This window comes from Helianthus annuus, chromosome 11 (genome assembly GCF_002127325.2).
Source record: "Helianthus annuus cultivar XRQ/B chromosome 11, HanXRQr2.0-SUNRISE, whole genome shotgun sequence".
Taxonomy (NCBI): Eukaryota; Viridiplantae; Streptophyta; class Magnoliopsida; order Asterales; family Asteraceae; genus Helianthus; species Helianthus annuus.
In genome coordinates, this window is record NC_035443.2 from 160,230,401 (window position 1) to 160,247,280 (window position 16,880).

Here is a 16,880-nt window from a genome sequence, read left to right on the forward strand (position 1 = left end):
TACCGTTTAAAAAAATGTTAAACTTTGATAACACTTTAAAAATAAGTAATTTTTATTAAACTGAAATAAGATATACTAATTCTTTTATATTCAAAAACAAAATTCTTACTTGGTAAATGCATCATTTAAAATAAGTAATGTTATATTTTCTTAATTTTGTATGTATAGTTCATATTAGGGTTATATGTATTCGTATCAATATTTATATTTATTATGTGTGATGCAAGAAATAATATGAAATATAAAAATAATTCGAAATTTGTAATCGTTATCTCCTTCAAATGCAAACAACCCCAACAATAAATGGAATTGGAGAAAGAGCGGGTAATGCTTCTTTGGAAGAGGTGTGTAATGTTTAATGTTCTTAATTCATAGTTTAACAAAACCGATATGCGAATATATAAAAGTTGGTTACATCTCATGATTATAGGTGGTAATGACTCTAAAATGCAAAGGGGAGTTACTAGGTGGTATTTACACCGGTGTAGATACAAAACACATTCCCATGACTAGGGGGTGTTCAAAAAAGTCCGTATTCGAATCCGAAATATCCGAAAATCCGTATCCGAAATATCCGAAATTTTGGATATCCGAAAATTCGGATATCCGAAAACCGGATCATCCGAATTTTCGGATTCGGATTCGGATATTAATTTCAAAAATTTTGGATAATCCGATTATCCGATATCGAAAACTAATTTTTTTATAAATATATATAGTATATGAGCATTATATTTAGTTTGAAATATAGTAAAAACTAGTAAATAATCGGATTCAGATGTGGATTTATGAATGTTTTTAGTTTTCAATGTTGGAAAATCGGAAAATCGAATATAAGTTTAGTTTTAATCTATGCACAAAACATTTTTTTATTTTTTTATAAATTCGGATATCCATTTGGGTATCCGAATCCGTATCTGAAATTTTGGATATCCTAACGGATATCCAACATTTCGGATACGGATTCGGATATCAATAATCACTTTCCGAAATTTTCGGATATCCGAAAACCGGATAATCCGATCTTAAACACCTTTACGACGCTTTTTGACGTTGTGGTGTTTTTGTTGCTGATGCATGAATAACGACAGATCGTAGTGTAATTAACTTTGAACTTACATGTGTTATTTAGGTGGAAGACTATACTGGAATGAGGGTTCAACCACACAAGCCCATTGTTGGTGCTAATGCATTTTCTCATGAAAGTGGAATCCATCAAGTTAATTTGTTGGTGATTAGATAAAACATATAGAACTTTAGTAAAGTCACATAGAGATTTTAAGACATTTTAGTATAAGTAGGCATTTTGCTTGTTCTAATGTTTGTCTATTATTATTTAGGATGGGGTCCTAAAGAACTAAAGTAGATATGAAATTATGTCTCCTGAAGATGTTGGAATTCATAGATCGAATGAAGCCGGATTTACACTTGGAAAACTTAGGTATGTTTATTTGTATTGTATATAGCATGCTCTTTACTCTTCATGTATATGTTAAGCTATTTTCTAAATATAATATATAAGAGAAGAACAACTAGAAATATCGTATTCAATTATTCAGAGTAATGTTTCTAGAGTTATAACTCTGGATTATTAAAAATTTTGACATGTCAATTAATCCAGGCTTCTTAACCCATGTAGGTACTAACCTTAACCAAATTCAGTTTTGGTTTAAGAAGCCCAAATTGACAGGTCAAAGGTTGTAATAATCTAGGTTTAACATTAAAAAAAGTATATATGCTTTTGGACTGAGTACATACTAACGATTAATTTACAAATATTGTTGTACAGTGGACGCCATGCTTTGAAAGCCAAACTTTTTGAGGTATAGTAGAAATCTTGAATTCACTCATTTCAAACGAAACAACTAACACATTAATCCATCATTAACGAAGTGGTTCTATTTCTCTTCAGCTTGGTTACAACTTTGATGGAAATGAACTTAACCAATTGTTTTTGCGCTTTAGTGAGATGAAAAAGGTAACTAGTTAAAGCTCTTCTTTACGCGATATCAAATGCTCATCTAACTACTTGGAAACTGAATGTTTCACTCTTAACAACTAGCGCAAGCATGCTATTATCTTTGAGCTAGCGTGCCTGCCATACGCATGCTTTGTACATCCTTGCACAAATTATGACTAACGGTTTCCTTTATGTCCCAGATTATCACCGACGAAGATCTAATAACATTGGTATCATATAAAGTTTCCGAGGCACAAGTAGAGTATTACCAAGCTTAAAATTAAGATTTGTTGCTTAATAATTGTGTCAGAAACTTCATTTTATATTTTTTACAAAATAACCTCCAAGAACTGCACCTCTTGGGGGTTATTTTAGTATTATCATAATTGTCATTTTGTATACCATCCGTGAGTAAAAATTGTTTGATATGTTAAACGTAATTATACTAAGAATTTAAATTTGTTGTATGCACATAAACTTGTGTTTTCAATTGATACTTTTCTGCTAATGGGTATGCTAGAAATTTTTAGTTGACAATGCGGTTCATTTTTTAAAAGTGTTTATAAGGGGTATGCCATACTTACTAATTGTGGCATCTTCATCTAAAAGTTTGTAGGTATGCAAGTACAAAAATATCGCAATTCTATACTATGAAATTAACGGTTAGAGGTGTTCCAATTCTTAACTACGATATCTATAATAAAACGACAAACTGCATATCTCCAGCCGGCTAAGATTTTGAAATATCTTTAGAAAGGAGTTGCTATGGTTAGTTATTGTGGCTTTGACTACAAAAGTACAAAACCTGTTTAACATTTAATATGGCACAATTAATAAATGGAGATGTCGTGATTAGTAACTACGAAGTAATAATTGATCATTATCTTTTGTATCTAATAAATAAATGAAACTAACGGGACACTTGTTAGATTTGCAGGCCAACCAAAAGTTGGCTTTTCCATCTGTATCTCCTATTAAATATTGGATGTCGATTTTTTATTAAGTCTGGATTTTAATTTCCCGCAACTCTCCTATTAAATATTGGATGTCAAATGTCGATTTTTGATTAAGTCTAGATTTTAATTTCCCGCAACTCTCCTATTAAATAATAAGAATTATGTGTCATTTACATCTATTTGGTTTGTCACTTTTATCATTTCATACAAATTTAAAAAATGTACCATTTTTCTCTCTCACATTTTCAAAACGTGTCATTTCAGTTCAAAAAACTAACCCAGTTAAAAAAGACTGATAACTCAATTAGTGCAGGGATGTAAATGATACTTCAACTTTAGGGATGTAAATGACACATAACTATTAGATTTTTTTTTTATTTTTTAAAACTATTTCTTCTTCTTCTTCTTCTTCTTCTTCTTATTATTATTATTATTATTATTATTATTATTATTATTATTATTATTATTATTATTATTATTAAATGACACTTAACTCCTAGATTTTATATTTTTTTACTTATTATTATTATATTTATTATATACATGCACACAGTCCATTTCACTCCCCCCTCTTTCAATCACCACCACCACAACCACTGCTGCCATGACCTGCAACCACCGCCACCTCCATCTTCCACTCTCTCCTCTCTCTATGACTAGTTTTCTTCATTTCTCTCTCTCTCTCTCCCTCTCCATCTCTCTAACAGTGCATCATCCCCGCAACACATACTACATAACCACGGAGCCCTTGTGATATATTGGGATTTAAGCAAGGATTCTTTTATTTCAATGGCAGTGGTGATTGTTGGTTGTTACAAGTGGTGGGCTGTAGTTGCGGTGATGGTGGTGGTGATGTAGAGGGGGGGGAATGAAAGAGTCTATCTTTGTCTGTAGATAATAATAATAATAATAATAATAATAATAATAATAATAATAATAATAATAATAATAATAATAATAATAATAATAATAATAATAATAATAATAATAATAATAATAAGAAGAAGAAGAAGAAGAAGAAGTTAAAAAAAAATCTAGGAGTCAAGTGTCATTTAATAATAAAAATAACAATAATAATAAGTTTAATAAATACAAAATTTAGGAGTTAAGTTCCATTTAATAATAGTAATAATAAGTTTAAAAATCTTGAAGTTAATTGTAATTTAATAATAGTATTAGTAGTAATAATAATAAAGAGGTTTAAAAATAAAAATAATAAAAAAGTTAACTCTTATTTACATTCCTAGAGTTTAAGTGCCATTTACATCCCTGCGCTTACTGAGTTATGAGTTTTAATTCGGCCTGAAAGGGCAAAAGTGGACAAACCACATAGACGTAAATGACACTTAACTCAAATAATAATGCTTTTCTTCAAATTTATAAATAATATGATTACACCACAAGTCATCCTATTCTTAGATTTTTTTATAAAATGTTTTTTTTTTTTACTTACAAAAAAATTTAACATGTGTCATTGTAAGACTAAGGGACTCTCAAAACACAAGTCTTACAACATTAAAGGTTATGGGGGTTGGATGGTTTCAACACTTGTAGGTTGTTTGGAACCTTTAGGGCAGTAGTTAAGTGAGTTTTTGGGCCTCTAATCTTCTGGAAATCAACCACAGACAAGCGCCATAACCATGAGTTTAATTGGGAACAAGGTTGGTACAAGATTCTTACAAGAAGAACAAGTAATGAAACATGTTTGCAAAGTTTTTATAAAACATAATTCACATCTGACTTTGGGGTCTTATGCAAGTGATGTACCACCTTGTGACACCTTGGTGAACCTTAGATAACATCCTTGGAGGTCATCCAAGTGGTTTGATGTAAGGAAACAAGAAGAAAATGAAGAAGTTGCTCAAAAGTCACTGTTTTGAGACGTGGTACAATCTGCTTAACTTGGAGATTTTGAGAGAAATATGAGGATTAAAGAGTGGATTTGAGGTGTGTAAGGGTGGAGGAGTTGTGGAACACATGTATTTATAGTGGGGGATTAGGGTTTGGGTTTAAAGAAGGTTGGAAGGTAATTAGAGAATAAAGTAGGTGGAAAGGAGGTCCAATACGTGAGTCCTTTTAGCTTATATACCTTGTTACTTTATGTTATAAATATAATGCTAAACATAGTTTTATATTCTAAGGTGTATGGTTATAATTGTGTTATAAGTGTGATTATAATCAGAACATGGTATAAACATTGTTTCTGTCTCGGTTTGTATAGAAATGGGCGTATTCGAGATTGTTTGTATATCGTGTAAGTATAAATAAACATGTATGATTAAAAATGTATTTTCATGATGATCAAAGTCTCGAGATTACAAGGATTGAAATGAAATAAGAATACAAGTTTGCTAAAAATAGAAATTATGAAATACGGATCGTTACATCGTCACTATTTCCCAACATGGTCACATTTCCCAAATTAAAAAAAAAATATTTATTTGAATAATTTTGCTCTACGGTAACGACATGTCGTCGCTACAGGGTTTAAATTTAGTTTCTCACTGGACCTATGGCGACTACATGTAATCGCTATAGGTTTTAAGGGTTAATTTCTCACTGGACCTATTGCGATGGCATGTCATCACTATAGGGTTTAAGGGCCAATTTCTCGTTGGACCTATGGCGACAAAAACGATCAAGGGTTAAATGCTATGTCTGAAAATGGTCAAAAAAGAAAATGATCAAAGATTGTTGAACTCCCATAGTTGAAATCCGGTGACTGAAAGAAAGTGTGATGATTTCTTATAGAATTTGAATGAAATTTTGCTTTAGATTTGAAAGTTATGTACTTTCTATTTTCGATGCATATATATGGACTACTGTATGAGATTATATGAGCTTATGGTTTGGTGCTCGGATTATATCATTTGAGCCCCGTAAGACAGGTAAAGAAGAAATAAGCAAATGACGAATGTATCCTTTCAAAATCTATGAACATTTTCACCCTTAGGTGTGTACGGTGGGTTGAAACCGAATCCAACCTACACCCTGAAATTAATGGAAAATCTAAACCGAAGACTTAGACTCCTATACGGTGGTTGATCTTTTCAGGTTGAGTTAGTCTAAGGTTGAGTTAGTCTAAGGTTGAGCTAACGAGTATGAATTACTTATGCTACATGTCTTATATATATATTTTGAATTTTATCCGGACTGAATCTGAAGTTACCCTAAAACTAATTAACTTTTTGAATTGATAATTAAGTCATTCAAACCTTTTAAATTGTAGTTATGTCGTTCAAATGATGTTAGTTGTGTAAGTACGTTTTACAATATAAGTCTCCAGACTTGTATTTTCCTATAAATACTAAACTATTTATTACACTATAACAAAAATACAAGAAAGAGGGTGTGTGAATTCGTTGTTTTAAAGAAAAACTAAAAACACAAGGTTGTCACGCGTATCAGAGAAAAAAGCAAACGTGTTTAAAGAACAAGTGAAAATCTTATAAATAACTGATGTCAAGCGTTTATGTGCATTGGAAAGAAGTTGCATGCACTAGAAGGATTTGTCACATACTTCTAATGACACGTCTCTCTCTCTTTTTTTTTTTTTTTTTTTGAGGTGAGAGAGATTAGTTGAGTTAGATACTTGTCATTTTATATTATAATTTTTCTTACGTTAGGGAGAATTTATTATGTTTGATACTAGTCATTTTATAATATTGGATGTTTTGATATACATTAATTTTGGATGTGGACAGAAGTAATGTTTTGAAAGTTTGGTCACTTCAGTGCTTTACCAAAACATTTTTAATATATGGGAGACCTATTCATATATTATCTTAAAATAAAAAAAAATTATTGTAAAAGTCTGGTGGGGTTTTGGATAGGTATGGTACTAAATCAATGACCGGTTATTAAATATAGAGTAAACTTTCATTTCGGTCCCTGTGGTTTGTTCACTTTTGCTACTTTAGTCCAAAACTCAAACTTTTTGTGTCTGGGTCCCTATAGTTTCAGTTTTATTGCCATTTTGGTCGAAAAATAAAATCAGGTCATATTTGTCTTATAAAATCATGCTATTTTGTCCTTTTCCGCAGTGGAAAACTGATCATTCTTTTTTATAAATAAATACTATATTTTATAAGACAAATATGACCTGATTTACCCCTGAGGAAAATGACAAAATTGTAGGATTTTATAAAACAGATATGACCTGATTTTAATTTTGGACCAAAATGACAATAAAGCTGAAACCACAGGGACCCAGATGCAAAAGGTTTGAGTTTTGGATTAAAATAGCAAAAGTGAACAAACCTCAGAGACTAAAATGGCAGTTTACTCTTAAATATAAGCATATTGGATTTTAATAATTCATATTACAATTTATTAATCGGTGTAATTTACTTAATGACGATTATATCGTCAATCCCATTCTTATGGAGAAGCAACCACTACTAGAGAATAGGGTTTTTGCTACCACAATAACGGTAGCAATTGCCCTTTTGTTACCGTTTTGTCACCAAAATCTCGGTAGAAAAAAACCAACGTAGCAATTGCCCTATTGTCACCTATTTGCTATCATTTTATTTTTTGTTACCGTTCATTTGCCACCACTTTGCTACAACAGTTTGTAACCATTTTGCTACCTTTTACCGTTTGTTACCTTTTTGCTAACGTTCGTTTGCCACCGTTTTTTGCTAACGCCTTTTGTCACCATTTTGCAACCAATTTTTTGTCACCATTTTGCTACCGTTTTTGTTACTATCTTGCAACCGCTTTTCTTCGCTATCATTTTGTTACCTTTTTGCTATACATTTATAGCTGCTGCATTTATAAACATTTATACCTACCTAATATAACTAAAAAATGTAAGCATTTTATGAAAAGGTGTGGCTAAATGCACCTCCATTTTTACTGTTGATACCTCTGTTTCCAAAAATATCATTTTTATAATTTTTTAAATTCAACCCTTTACCTTTTATATATTATTGTTTTGTTCAATTGTTTACGATTTTTTTTTGGTTCACTCCCTGTTTGTTTTTTTTTATCAATTCTTGATTGTTTTGTTTAAGTTTCTTTCTCTTTTCACCCGAATGATTTTGTTTTGTATTATTTGTTGACTGTTTTGTTTAGTTTTTTTTTCACATAGATGATTTTGATACTTCTTAACAATTTGATTTGATGCGGAAGATATTTTATATTACATGTTGTTGTATATTATTTATATAAAAGTAGGATGTGCTTGACAACTAAATTTCATTTACCTCACTTTATATATTGAACTTTGATGTATAAACAATATACATCAAAACAAGAATATAATACATAATAAGTGAATACAATCCTAATTGAATTGAATTTATATATCGAACTTTTATGAAGCGATACTTCAAAAAAATTAAGATTAAGACTATAATGAGTTCGTTACGTTTACAACAAATGAGTAACACATTCAATAGAATCATTATGTATTCACAGGTATATCTAAATATTCAAATTATGGCAAGTAGATGAACCCTTAGAAAAAATAGGGATTTCTAATACAAATTTTCAAAAAAAAAAAAAAATAGAAAATACAAGGGTTGATTGTATTTATTTACAAACTTCGGGGGGGGGGGGGAGTGCAACCAGTAAAATTAAAAAAAATGGGAGTGAATTTAGTAACATCCTTTATGAAATTTCAAAATTCACAACAAACATCCAATCCAATGTTACTCATAATAAACATCCACATCAAACCATCAAATAACCAAAATTAAAACATTCAAACTAGACGTGTTTATAGTTATTTTTGAATCGAAGTTATCATTTTATCGAACCGTTCTTTCTCTTTTTTTTCTTTTCCTTAACGAGCTCCTTGATAACCTTTTTCAACTTTTCAATCTACAAAACACCCAATGCATAAAGCCAATTCAGATTAAATGTTTCATCCCAAAAGATTCAAATAACTAAAATCTGCACTTTGGTTAAGACAATGTCTAAAAATGCTACATGAAGTACAAGTTCAAAAGAAACCAAGCAGTTACTTATTTTAAAGCACATACTAGGATGACGGAGGATGAGCAGACTATGTGGCCAATCCAAGTGGTGATTCTTTCTACACACCAAATAAAAGTAAACAATATTATCGATTAACTGCCATACAAGGCCTTATCTGTTTTCTCTTATTTTTTACCATTAACATTTTCAAATTTTAACTCGCAAACACATTATTATAATGGTATCAAGACCACCAAAAACTAAAACAAAATCCTATAAGTACCACCAAACACTAGCTATAAATAACAACATTATATGAGGCACATAAGAATGCAATACATAGATGATAGAACAAACTATTACATACAATTAACAATAAAATAAGTAAAACAGTAATTTCAAAGCCACATAGTAAAACAGATAATTTCAAAGCCAGATAGTAAGAGTTGCATACCTAACCTAGATCTTCAGACGTTGTATCATCTACATAAGAGCCCGAATCATCTTTTTCAGGTTCCACAATCTTCACCTTATGTTTAGTATCTTTCTTGTTAGTTGCCGCCAGAATCATCTTTTCAGGTTCCACAATATTCACCTTATACTTAGTATCTTTCTTGTTAGCTGCCACTGGTTCCTTTCTTTCTTAGCACCCTGTTTGTCTGCAAGCCAACATAAATGTTATAAACCACAAATATTAACAACAATTCAAAATTCACTACATAAGTATGTTTCTTGCAAACTCCATGTTTCTTATAAATCTTCTATTAATATTGGTCCCTGTAATATGCACTGTTGATGGCAACCCATTTGAGGATCATTGTAAGACTAAGGGGGTGTTTGGGATTGCGTTTTCAACCTGATTATTTGATTATTGTGTTTTGAAATCGCAAAAAATCTATTTTGAGTATTTGGTAAAAAATTAATAAAAAGTGATTTTTTACGTTTTGTAGAGTTCAAAACGTGATAATCCATAAGTAGGTCACCCCTTGCTGCAGGAAAACGTGATTATCCAAAGACTGATTTCTTACGTTTTCACTTATTTATTTTTTTGAAATATATATACTTGCCAAACACTCAAATAGTTGATTATCTGATTATTGTGATATCAAACAACATAATCAAATCCAAACACTTTCTTTCTGCAGCACGTTTTATTACAGCTAATTATCTGATTCTGATTATTCAAAACGCATAATCTATTTTCAAAACTCAACCCCAAACACCCCCTAAAGGACTCTCATATGCATCCTTCTCCATGGCGGTAAGTAAGTCTGGAAAACTGGGTAGCTTGGTCGGGTTAATGGAATGGGTTCGGGTCAAAACTGGTTTTGACCAAAATGGGTTTGGGGTCAAAACGGTTTCTGACCATAATGGAAAAAAAATATCTAAATAGGTTTACCCACTGTATTTTTCTTATGGCGGTTAGTGGTGACGGGTGAAGGTGGTGGTGATGAGAAACAATGGTCGTGGGTAGTGTCAACCCATTTGGACGTATTTTAAATTAGCAAGATTAATACCCATTGAGCCGTTGTATAATATTAGCATGCCCATATTGACCCGTTGTATAATTTGAATGGACCAAAATGACCCCATATGCAAAAATTTTACCTAAATCAACCCACTATTAAAAGAAAAGGTACTGATTACCACCCTAACGGTAAGCACATTCTTGGCTCTTGAATACGAGTATAAATATAATTCTCTAGAAGCGTTTACTATCAGTAAAATGTCTAAACTGCCTTTAAAGATATTATGTACTGATCAAGAATGCCTTGATTATTATGAATTGGTTTTGTCCAGTAGGGCATTGATCAAGAGATATTACATGGACATGTATTTACCGGATGATCCAAGGCTCGACATTGAGGTACAATGTAAGGAATGAAATTGGGATATTGTTGAATAAAGCAAATAAATACTTGGATACAAATCAAAACAAACGTCTTTTATATAAGGGATATCATGATCATATTGACAAAATCATGCCTTCATCCAACATTCCAACATGACTAATGATGATAGAAAAAACCAATGTGTAAGCATCCGTCTGCTTGCTATTTTCCTTCATGTATGTTCCTGAATTTAACTCGTATTTCTCTTCATGATTTGCGGATTCTGCATCATGGATATGCAGAGAAGGAAGAGAAAAAAATTAAGCAGCCCATTTTTAGATCAGTCAGTAGAAATGTTAAAGAACATTCTAGAGCAACTACTAGCTCCCCCGACGCTTGGCTTTGTAAGTATAATATTCTATCCATTTACAAGGTTTTAAACACTTAAATATGGTCAGTAGAAGTTCTGCTGACTTGCAACTTAGAACATCTGACTTGGTATATGGTGGGTAGATGTTCTCTAGCTTTTTAGCTTAGAACATGATCAATGTATGATCAGACGGTCAGTGATTTGCATACTCGTGTTGTTTACCATTACAGAGGCTAAATGGTAATCTTGATCAAATTTTCAAAAATTCAAAGAGAGCATCATTTACTGCCTGGTGATTTCCCAAATGTTGATAACTTTAGACAACATCTAAATGGTTACAATATACACAGATTTGAAATAGTGAAGTAAAAAATAATAAAAGTTGTTGATGAGATGCTTGCTCATGATATCCCAACTTTAGCGAGGATTTTTAGAAAAGTTCAATCATTGTATAGAATTGTTAGGGCCATTTCATGTTTATTTCCCTTTCTTTATTGAGGGGTGTCAAATGGTATATATCTGTTAGTTTTGTTTAAAGTAAGTGAGCGTAGTGTTTTGCAACTTGCTCGAAGGTTGACGTCCTACCAACTGTATTAACAGAAAAAGTAACAAAGTATGGAGGTTCTTACAAATTTCTCATGGAGGTAATGATGTCATGTGTGGTTATTTGGTATGTAGTTAAATTGAAGTTGATGTTGATATACATACTTCAATTTTTAACCTCAAGTTTTGTTTTTCCAGCCATAATTTTTCAGGGAATCCATGACTCAGATCCTTACAACAACCAAACTTATGCAAATGTCCCAACAACAGCCACATTATGAGATCGTTTTATGGGAGATATGGGTCCTTGAGCGCGCGGCAAAAAAAACATACATACCCGCGGCAACGTGCGGACATTCCCACTAGTTATTAAATTAAAGATATTTTATTTACTAAACATTAAATGTAAAGTGTGTATACAGATGTGTTTTGTTCTACTGCATACCTGTCAATCTCAATTGAATTTCATCAATGTCAAAACACCACCTTTCTCCATCTTTATCTTCCTCGTTATATTTAATACATATCGTAGTGTGAGGTTTATTGAGAAACACTAAAAAAGTGGGGAATCAGGGAACACTCTTAAAAATTTAACTTAACATGTTAAAAATTAATTTTTTTTTAAAATGTTTTTCGGAGCTTCTCCTTATATATACTTGTAGAAGCATTTTTAATAAAAAGATCAAAAACTAAAAATATTAAAAAAAAACAATTAAAAAAAGGCTAAAAAAGATTTTTTTAGAAATTTTTTTATTCGACTAGTTTCTCCTCCTTTTTAAAGAAAAGCGCTGAAAAATTTTAAAAGAAAAATTTATTTTTAACATGTTAAGTTAATTCTATAAGATATAACTGTTTTTTAAACATTTTTTTATATTTCTAGTTTTTGATTTTTTTTTATTAAAAATGTTTCTACTTGTATTTATAAGAAAAAACGTCGAAAAAAATTTAGAAAAAAATAATTTTTAACATGTTAAGTATAATTTTTAAGAGTGTTCCCCCGTTCCCTACTGTTTTAGTGTTCCCCAATGAACCCTCCCCTAGATGTGTATTTATATCGTTGCAATAAACCATTTGGATTTGATTACTATTTACTCCATGATTTGTTTCCGTTTTTATTGAGTGGACAGCTTCAACCAGAGTTTTTTCCCAAACTAGTGTAGGTGAAAAACTTATTTACCAAAATGGGTGATTTGAAAAATATTTACCAAAATAGGTATTTTTTAAAAACTTCATTTTTCTCACTCTTAATCGTATTGAATAAAAACTAATTTGATTGTAGAAATTATTCTTTTTAAAAACATAAGAAAAGAGTTTTACAATAAATAACAAAAATATATATATTTTTTTTGTTGGATCGTTATAGTTTGGAAAAAAATTAGTGCGTCTTTAATTCTGTTATTAATATTTTGTTTTAACTCTTTTAAAATAGAGAAATCTTATATTTTCATATACAATTTTTTATGCTGTAACCTGAATTAACAATATAAAAAAGTGTCTCAATGGGGCTTAGAAAATTTAGAAACTATATTGTTGAATTATGATATTGTATAAAAAAATTTTTGTATGAGCTTTATTTAACTTTTCATAAAATATAAACATTATTGTCTTTCATAAATATTTTTGTAATCTTTTTACGTATATATTTATAAATATGTTTCCTTTTAATTTCTCAAAAAAAAAGTATTTATATCTTTTTTTTAAATGATTTTACATACCTTTACGGCTTTACCTGTGGGTTGTATTGTTCATTGGATTTTATGTGGGATGAGTATTTCATAAAATTAGACTTACTATTAAATTTTCTAAGCCCCATGGACGTACTTTTTGTTATATTGTTAATTCAGGTTACCACATAAAAAAGTGTAGATGAAAATATAAGATTTCTCTTTTTAAATAAAATTAATTTTTAAAAGAAACTAGTTAAAAGTGTCATTATTTTTTCAAATTCAGTCCACATACTTATATTTTTTTATCACATTATATATAGTTAAATCTCAAAAAGGTATTTTATTACCACATGTAAAGTTAGTGGGTTGAAAAAAAAAAACTTTATAAATAAGTATTTATAAAATAAGTAGAAAAATTTTATCAAAGACTAAACATATTTCTATTTTAAAAGAGTTAAAACAAAATATTAATAACAGAATTAAAGAAGCATTAATTTTTTTTTTCAAACCATCACGATCCAACAAAAAAATATATATATTTTTGTTATTTATTGTAAAACTCTTTTCTTATGTTTTTGAAAAGAATAATTTCTACAATCAAATTAGTTTTTATTCAATAAGAGTAAGAGTGAAAAAAATGAAGTTTTAAAAAACACCTATTTTGGTAAATATTTTTCAATTAACCCATTTTAGTAAATAAGTTTTCAACCTACACTAGTTTGGGAAAAAAACTCGAGTTTTTTGAAACACATATTTGTCAAATTTTAATTTTTGGTTCAATAAAATATCATATCATATATTTTTATATGGTAAATCTGTTTCATTGACAATGCAGAAAAAAAAAAAACGTAACACATTTCACACGCCTATATATTTTAGTATAGTGTTCACATAACTTAAAATTTGCGTTAATTTGAAACCTTACAATCAAATCAATTATTTATGAATTTAATAATTTAATTGTGTAATACGTATATGAGATGATAAAGAGATTATTCTTTCGTATCTTATATCTAGATCAAGTGGCGGTAGACTTGCATTTCTCTTGAGAGATGCAGTTTCAACTCCCACTTGGTGTAGAGTGAGACACTGGTGAACAATGATAGGAGACCCAGAGAAACCTGAGTTTGATCCTTGAGCCAAACGGGTTTTACCAGTAATTGTACCGTCGTGTCTACAGGCGGGTGAGTTACTGGGTTTTCCCCGGAATTGATGGTGGACTCAGGTTACTATTGGAGTACTCCGTTTGTCTAGTGGATGCCCTAAGATTGCTATTATGTTGTCCGTTCAAAAAAAGTATTTTGTGTCAGTAATAACTTTCAAACCTAACAATCAAATCATCAATTATACTCAAATATTTAAGAAGAGAATGTTTAACAGTATACTCTTCATTTTCTTTTGGAACTTTGGTTTTAGTTTATATTCACCCATCACTGGTACCCAAAAGCTTCTGAGGTGCGGTGAAATTGATTTAGAAGTGCGGTGTTGAGGCCACACCAACAAATTAGGCACCATTAAATCCCATTCTTTGATCGTGCGGTCGAGAAACCCGCATCACTTAATAAACAACCGCACCACCTAATTTAATGTCGTCCAAATACCAATTCAACATGTGGCAGCTTCTATCGCATCATATATTATTTAGATAGCACCACTGTTTTTCAAATAATAAAATATATTTTTCTTAAATTTATAATCCCAGGATTTTACATTTGTATTTCTCATCAAATATATATGGCTGATAAAAAAATAACAAAAATTTCTTACTAATAATAAAGACGTTTCCGAAAGTCCATGTTTCCGAACCAAACACGCAACTTATATAATTTGAGAAAATATACAGGTTTTCCAAATGAAGCTCAAAAAAGTTTACAACCCAAAAATGTCAAACCGGCTGCTTCATACACCTTGGAACCCAAACCGAGCTCTTCAAACCATGCATCCCAATCCGTAGACACAGTCTAATAAAACATAATGTGACATTAACAAAATGACCCTTAAAAACATAAAACTAATAGCTAATACACTTTGGAATTATATATACATGTTTTCCGAATTTGACCCATTTACCTTTAAAGTTTAATCGAGTTTTATGCTAACTAACACACAACAAACAACACCGCAACAAACTTTGGGGGGAAGAAGGTTTTGTTGATGAAAATTTTGGGGGGAACAAGTTTTCGTGAATTATGTTTAATTTGGGGGAAGAAGGTTTTATTTAACCATATTGTTTTTTTCTTTTTTAAATGGTTATTTTTATCTTTGAAGGTGCGGGTGTTCCCAAAATGGTGTTGGTCAACTTTAGTTTGGTGGAAATTATATATAGAGGTGCGATTGTTTATGGAACCACATCATCAAATAAAAACCCATAGCACCAACAAATGTATTGTGTACTAGTGCATGTTTTTTCCCTTGTTTTCTTGCTAAATTCATAACTAATTTATTCTCCAAATTTTGTGTGGTTCATCCAAAATATTGAAAAAGCACCAACATTGTTGGTCCTTAAAATGTGCTATGCTTTAACGGAGATGCTAAAATAATTTTACATTACGGTATCTCATGTTCGTAGATTATCTTTTACTCATTTACTATTCTTCGTTTTCGTATGGCTTTATTATTCACTTTAGATTTCGAAATGAAATAGCATGCTTATTTTTATTGGCATTTCAATGTGATTTTTTTCATACGGTTGATACCGGTCTACGATCACAATTTCTCTAAATTACGACATACTTTTTCGTCGTTACGTTTTCATGTTCCGAACTGATCTGCAGAGCAACAGATCCAACACATGCTAATATAATTTTGGTTAACATTACAACATTATTTTGTTTTTTGGGTTATCCGTATAGGTTGTCATAGTGTGCGACTGAATTTCTATCGCATCCCCGCCTCAACACGTAGGTTTAGTAACACTAATTATTTATTAATCCACAGTGCGCTAGCTTCAATAGAGACTCCCTTGCCTCTTTTGGTTTTAAAAAAGAAAAAGCTCCTTTACAGGCTTTGATTAATTTTATTCATCAGTTACTCTATATTTATTCCTTTATTTATAGGATTCATATTCATATATGATAAAAGAAGAAGTGAATGAACAGTTATTGTTATATATTATTACTAGGTTATAACCCCGTGTATTACACGGGTTGAGTAAATAAATTTATATACTAAATAATAAAATATTATATCTTTAAAAACTTCCTTTATTGCACAGGTTGAATAAATATAATTTTATATATTAAATAACAAAAAGTTATATATATATATATATGAACCATATTGTACGGGTTGAATTAATGTAATTTTATATACCAAATAAAAAAATTATATCTTTAAAACCACATGTATTATACGGGTTGAATAAATGTAATATTGTTTACCAAATAAAAAATAATACATCTTTAAAAAATCTCATTTATTACACGAGTTAAACAAATGTAATTTTATATATCAAATAATAAAAAAGTTTGTAAATGTAATTTTGTATAGTGAAAATAAAAATATTTAATATTAATACAAAGTTTGGCTTTCGTGATAAATAATTTGTTTTATTTAAAATGTTTTAAATTAACAATTTACAATTTCGGATAATATTTTATTAGAAAAATAGAAGAATGGTATTTGAAA

At 30.2% G+C, this 16,880-nt stretch overlaps 1 pseudogene; it reads left to right on the forward strand.

Annotated features, from left to right (window-relative positions):
* The first annotated feature begins 281 nt into the window (after positions 1-281).
* On the forward strand, positions 282-2,238 carry LOC118484173 (annotated as a pseudogene).
* Positions 2,239-16,880: the final 14,642 nt, after the last annotated feature.